The sequence below is a fragment of the Cygnus olor genome, chromosome 1 (assembly GCF_009769625.2).
Source record: "Cygnus olor isolate bCygOlo1 chromosome 1, bCygOlo1.pri.v2, whole genome shotgun sequence".
NCBI classification, from domain to species: Eukaryota; Metazoa; Chordata; class Aves; order Anseriformes; family Anatidae; genus Cygnus; species Cygnus olor.
In genome coordinates, this window is record NC_049169.1 from 183634402 (window position 1) to 183641038 (window position 6637).

Sequence of the window (6637 nt, forward strand, 5' to 3'; positions counted from 1 at the left end):
AAATTGACTTTATTTTAAATTTTAACCTACGTAGTTCACCTTTTTCAAATGATGAGACTTAGGTCATGCATTGTTTTCTGCATGGTAAGTAAACATCTGGTGACTTCTTCTTTAAGAAATTCTGCTTTTGTGTTGGATGTCAAAGCTTGGAAAGGGGGTGCTAAGTTTATGAATTTAAAAAAAATAGTATATTCTACAAAGCTTTTTTTTTAAAAAACTATGCAGATTAACGCTCCAGTAACTCTCTCTTTATTGAGCTGTCTCCTTTAGCAACTGTGCATAGGTCATTCCAACAACAACAACAACAAAAAAAATTATCTTCCAACCTGAAGGATGCAGAGGTAAGGCTAGATTTACCATATTTGAGCTTTCTGGGGTTGGACACTGGAACTTGTTGGCAGGGAATTCTTTTAAGGGAGAAATGGGAATTATCTCAGTAAATTTGAGCCCTGGATAAAGGTCACTACACATCTTCGTAGTCCAGAGTCTGTTCTCTGTCTTTGAGGTCAACAGACATGGCACAGGTCACATCCAAATGCCTACGTTTTCCTTCCCAGCTGCCTTTCAAAGCAGGCTTGCCACATCCAAACTCCAACATCTGTTGGAGTTAGTTCTGGACCCACACTGACTGCCAAACTGTGCCTGAAAAATACTTTGAGAGCATGCTGACAGGCATGGGCAGCTAGGGGACACCTAGCACAGGTTTAGTTTACTTGTGCAGGTGTAGCCTGACACACCCCATTGCAGTGGGGAGAAAAGTTGAACTGGGAGGGGGGAAAAAAGAGTAAACTGGGACAGAAAGAGTGTGGGGAGAAACTGAAAAGGAGGCCAACCTGGGGCTGAGACTGGAAGCCAGTGAGTGAAATGGAAGATGGGAAACTGAGACTGCACGAGGAATGGGAAAGGAACAGCAGTGGACTCAGCAAAAAGAGTAGAGCAAGGGAATGAGAAAGGAGACAGATCAGTTAAGGATGGAAAAAACAAACATTGCTAATGAGGGAAGGGGAAGCTTAAGGGGTTCAGTAAGCCAAGTCCACCACAAGAATAAGGTTAGGACAGAAATGACATGGTTTAAAACAAGTAGGGACTGGGGACAGAGCAATTTTCAGAGTCTGGAACTCAGGTTCCCTTTCTAAGATTCTCAGTTGTCATCTAACCTCTACAAAACCCTTTGGCAAGTCATATCTCATCTTTATGTGCTAATCCATAACTGCCTGCTAGCAGGCTAATCCATAAATGCCTGCTAGCAGGCAGATTATTGTTCCACCCCTGGTCACCGAAATCTGCAGTAGGCCTCCTGGTCCCAGTTCTGAACAGCATTAAGGAGCAATGAAGGAGTCTTTCACAAAGATATGGGAAACTATACATACCAAGCTTCAATATAAATTCACTTTTCAGAATTAGAAAGCCAAGTAGGAAGAACATAGGAAAAAAGAAGTAGCCTTTCTGACATTTTCCCACGTTGCGTATATGTGCTATGAGGAGATATTTGCTTATATAAGGACTATTTTTCCTAAATACGTATTTTTAGTTCATTGGATTGATTCAGGAATTAATAAGTTGTATGGCAAAGGCAATTTGATTTGAGACCTTCTGTTTATAAGTTGGAAGTTTGGATAGTGTACACATGAGACAAAGGATAAAGAGGAACAGTATACTCTCCTTTATCAGCTAAAGTTAAAACAGGTGTATGTTTTTGGTTTTTTTTTCCCTCTTGGTGGAATGGTCAGTGCATCCAAAGAGAGTGGTACGACACAGATTCAGTTCCTCTGTTGTTTAAGGGAACCCAAGCCCAGGCTGTCACAGGAGCTCAGGACTCCAGCAGTGCTATAACAGAAGCTTAGACTCATGCTTGGTTTTGGGATTTTGCTCGGTTATCAACATTCCTCTAATCACGTATTGTCAGCCATATATAAATACCACACTTCCGAGGCAAAGGTGTGCCTACTTTGTAAAACCCAACAAAGAGCAAATAAAAGATGAGCACAAACTGCCTTTGCACTGTGAAAATTAAAGTGCATAGGAGCTCGTTCACAGTGAAATTTAGTGTGTATGAGGAACTTACAAAAGATTTTACCATGGTTTATCCATGTCTTCAGATCAGGCTACAGCACAGCAAAGATGTTTAATACTGGCAAATTTCAGATTTGGGTCAGAGCTCTTAAGTCCCCATGCATCTTGAGACCCATATCAACATACAGATAAACGTTAACTTAGTCCATATGTTTAATGAATGCAGAGAAAAGGAAGCACAATGAGAAGTATTCACTTTTAAGCAAATGTGAAGGATAATAAGATGTCTTGAAAAGAAGCTACACACTGGCTTATGGATTTTTTACATGAGATGGCCACGTAGCAGAGACACAAATTACAGTATTTAATAATCCCAACGCAAAGACAACAGTCTGTGACACCAGAACATTTTACATGAACCTAAAAGTTTTATGGAAATGTCAGGGGCAGAGTGATGGAAAACATAACTCACTTAGAATTGTCAGAAACCAGATCCTTTAAAAGTTAATACATCTAATACAAGTCTGTAGCTGTCAGAGATCAGAGATGCTGTTTCTTTGTATGAAATATAGAAAGTCATTCATACCCTGATCTTCCCAAAGCATTTACCTTAAAAGGTGGATTTTTTTTGTGTTAAATCTGTAAGTTTTTAGATTCAGCTAGTGACTCGGTATAGTTTATTTCCAGTATCTGCATGCATCTGCCTGAGCCAATGGGACATTTGGAACCATGTATCTTGATTTTCCCGTGAAGATCACATCAGGTGACAACTTTTGGACCAGATCCAATACATGACTTCAGAAGTTAACCATCAAGATCCCGGGTGGGTGCCTGCCCTTGAGGTTACTGGAATCCAGAATCCCGAACGAGGCACCTTCTACCTGCGTGAAATACCGCGTGCAGCCTGCCAGCAGCCTGCTGGCTTTAGTCAGAGTTGTCTAATAACAGCCTGTTCAGCACGCAGGGAGATCTGTCAGCTCATTGCACAGCCCAGAACCTTTTTCTTAGGGTAGGGAGGAGTAGAAGCCTTTTAGAAAATCAGGCTGAAGTTTTCCCTCAACAGAGCAGGAGCCTGCCTACTGCTCTACTGATCCAAATCTGTACCTAAGGAATGGGAGACCAAAAGCAAATTCCCACGCTGGAGGGAGACCAAACCCATCTGTCCCAGGGGTTGTTCTCTAACTGCCTTCTGTTGAAGTTGTTCCACCGTGTGCTGTTGTGCATAAAGCCCAGCAGGGAAACATGACTTGACCTCATTTATCACAGTGCTTACCTCAGGCTGAGGAAGATCTGGGTGCCACTCTTTCTCTCTGGGGTATTTACTATTTACATCAAAATCAAGGGATATGTTTCTTGCGAGTGCTATTCTTTCAGGCACAACATACTTCAGCTTTGTTGTGCAGCAACCCCAGAAGCAGCAGAAGATGCTCCTAGGTACTATTTCAGAAGCAGCTGTGCTGGTTTAATTACACACGGCCGTAACGAGGAGCTTTCCAGCTCCCTCTACACCTGTTCTGCGGCTGCTTGGAGACTCCCTCAGGCCAGTTCAGTTCACTGGAATGGCAGGGTGCCATCTTCCATTTGTTTTCCTTCTGAGATCCTTTTCTGCCATTTCAGTGACTCAAAATGACTCACTGTGTGCTCCAGCAGGCACACGGTAAAAAGCAGCAAAAGGAGGACTTCCCCTTTTGACAGCTATGAACTCACCACAAGCTCAAAGAATGATTTGTCACTTGCTGATGAGACCTCTTTTCTGAGGTAAGAAATAAAAATTTAAATTTCTTTTTTTTTTTTTCTCTTTTCAAGCCTAGACAAGAGCTGAAGGTGCAGACCTCCAGCAAAAAAAAGTCCTGGCACCACCTCTTGATGTATCCCAAAGCCACCGCTTGGTTTTATGTAGTACCACAACACGGGATGGGAGGCTCTGGTGGAACATTTGCAAATTGTTCCTAGCGGGAGAAAGGCTGATTGCTTCCAGTTTGATGTAGTCCTACTCAACTGCAGAGGTTGTGTAGGGAACCAAAGTTGAGCCTAAGTAGATTGCTTCCCTCATCGCAAAGCCTGCCATTCAAATCGTGCCTAACTTTTCTTCATTATTCTCTTTATAGACTTGCAGAGATACAAACAGTCTCACAATTTGTATTTCAGTGGAATCTGAACCTTTACTTTTTCCTCCTATCCTTGCTTTTGTAGGGTTGACCCATGCAGACACAAATCTTTCAGATTGCTCATGGGCTCCTGCATGATCCAGCCATCCAAAGAAAGGCCAGAACAAAGTAATTTCAGAGACTCTGCTACATTCTTATCAACATCAATGCTTTCCTAGTTTGTGCCTTAAACAAATGCAGATATCAATTCTTAAGAAAAGTTTTTAATATACCTACGTAAAAACTCACTTTTCTGCACTACTTACTAACACTTCATAAGGGACTTTTTCATTGAGTCTACTTCATATCAGAGGGTTTGTCTTTGAACAACATACAACAAAAAAAAAGTTATCTAAAAAGGTTCAGTAGTTTACACAAGATTTCTTTACCATTACCATTTTTTATCACAACCGAAAGCAATAGTAACAAAATCCCCTGACACACACTTAGTTTTTTATCCTTAAAAAACATTTGTTAACTCATGTTTTAAATTTGATTTGGAAAAACAAAATTTTTCTCTTTTTACTCTCAGACGTGTCCTGCTGATGTGCAGTGTATTTTCTAGAGGTTTGCTCAGTAACCCTAACTGATTTTGGTTAGCATTATCCCAAAGCAGGGTAACTCTGAAATGAATAATAACACAATTTTAATCAGTTTTCAGCCATATAAAGTACTCAGAGATCACTACTGGGGAGTGTAAACAGCCAAATACAGAAGACAGCTCCAGTTCGTTTTGCAGAACCACACTCCATAAGGTACCGATTTACATCTCCCAAAGCTCCTGTGCAGACTTTCCAAGCACCACCACTACAGAGAAGTCCAGGTTAGTGTTTCACCAGGGAGAATGAAATTATATTAATATGTATAAGCATACACCGCAATACCTCCAAGGCATTGACTAGTCCCAGCCAGTATTTAACTTGAATCCCTCTGCTAATGTTTAAGGCTCTGGAGACTTATCCATAATTATTTATGTACCTATTGTCCAAGTGTTCCTTGGCTTCACAGTCATCACGCTGACTACAAACTAAAAATAGTCCAAATGAAGAGACAAACAAAGACAAAAGACTGCAATGAAGTTTCTGTATCTCAGTGTTTATTACTTAAAATAACATCTAACCTTATTTATGATCCGTGTATGTTACTTAGGGATGCAGTGGCACGTCTGTTATAGCTCAAGGGGCATGAATTAAAGTAGTGTTCCAGCACTGCTGAAGTCTGCACCCTGCCAGCTGAACCATAAGTTATCTACCTCTTTGGAACAGGGATTCAGAGGTTAAGAATTGGATGCTGCTGTCGTGCCTATTGCGTTAGCCAACAGCACATAAGGGAGTCTCGACCACGCTAGCCCAGGGGGTCATCTGGGCTCAGGGGAGAAGATACAGACAAACCTTTGTTTCTTGCTGGAAAAACAGATGGTATTTTTATATGACCGTGCTGCTATAATAGTTGTGAGATCATAGCTGAGAAGGATGTGCTAGAATATGATTTCATTTTTTGAAGATCTATCAGAAGGGAAAGAGCTAAGTACTCTCCATTTTCCTCAATATTTTTAAATCCATTTTGCTTTTCATACATCCATTCATTTCATAGACCTGTTTATCTGTCCTGACTCCCTTAAACAGATGTTTCCCTGGCTTAAAAAACAAACAAACAAACAAAACCAAACAAACAAGAAAAGAAATCCAGTTCCCGCTTGTTTGGATTGCTTGGAGAAGTCGTCCAAGTACTAATACACTTGCAGGTAACAGTGAATCAGTCTGTAAGATGACTATTTGCCAGATTCTTGTACTACACACACACACACAGAGCCTTGGTATGTACACATTCATTAGTGCCATGGGTAGATCTTATTTTGCCAAAGCAATATGCTCCATGTCTCCCTTTCTGCAGAAGATGAACTCTTGCTGGATGTGGAATCCATGGGTAGGAATACTCCATAGCTGCCAACACCAGCACATTCATTTTTGAAGAAAGAAGTTAAACTGCCTAGCACATTTCAAACCGGCAAACTGGTCAGCACAGTAGCTCTTCAATGCACTGCAGACGCGTAACTGCAGTCATGAGAAATAACCTGATGTATTTTAGGCAAATGGGAGCAGTCAAGCCGCAGCAGCACAGAGCAATGCAGCTTGTGGGTCAGCCAGGCACATTGGCCACCTGCAATGTAACGACCTTATCGCTCTCTCCAGGTACCTTAAAGGAGGCTGTAGCGAGGTGGGGGCTGGTCTATTCTCCCACATGCCTGGTGACAGGATGAAGGGGAATGGGCTAAAGTTGTGCCAGGGGAGGTTTAGGTTGGATATTAGGAAGAACTTCTTCATGGAAAGGGTTGTTAGGCTTTGGAATAGGCTGCCCAGGGAAGTGGTTGAGTCACCATCCCTGGAGGTCTTTAAAAGATATTTAGATGTAGAGCTTAGTGATATGGTTTAGTGGAGGACTTGTTAGTGTTAGGTCAGAGGTTGGACTCAGTGATC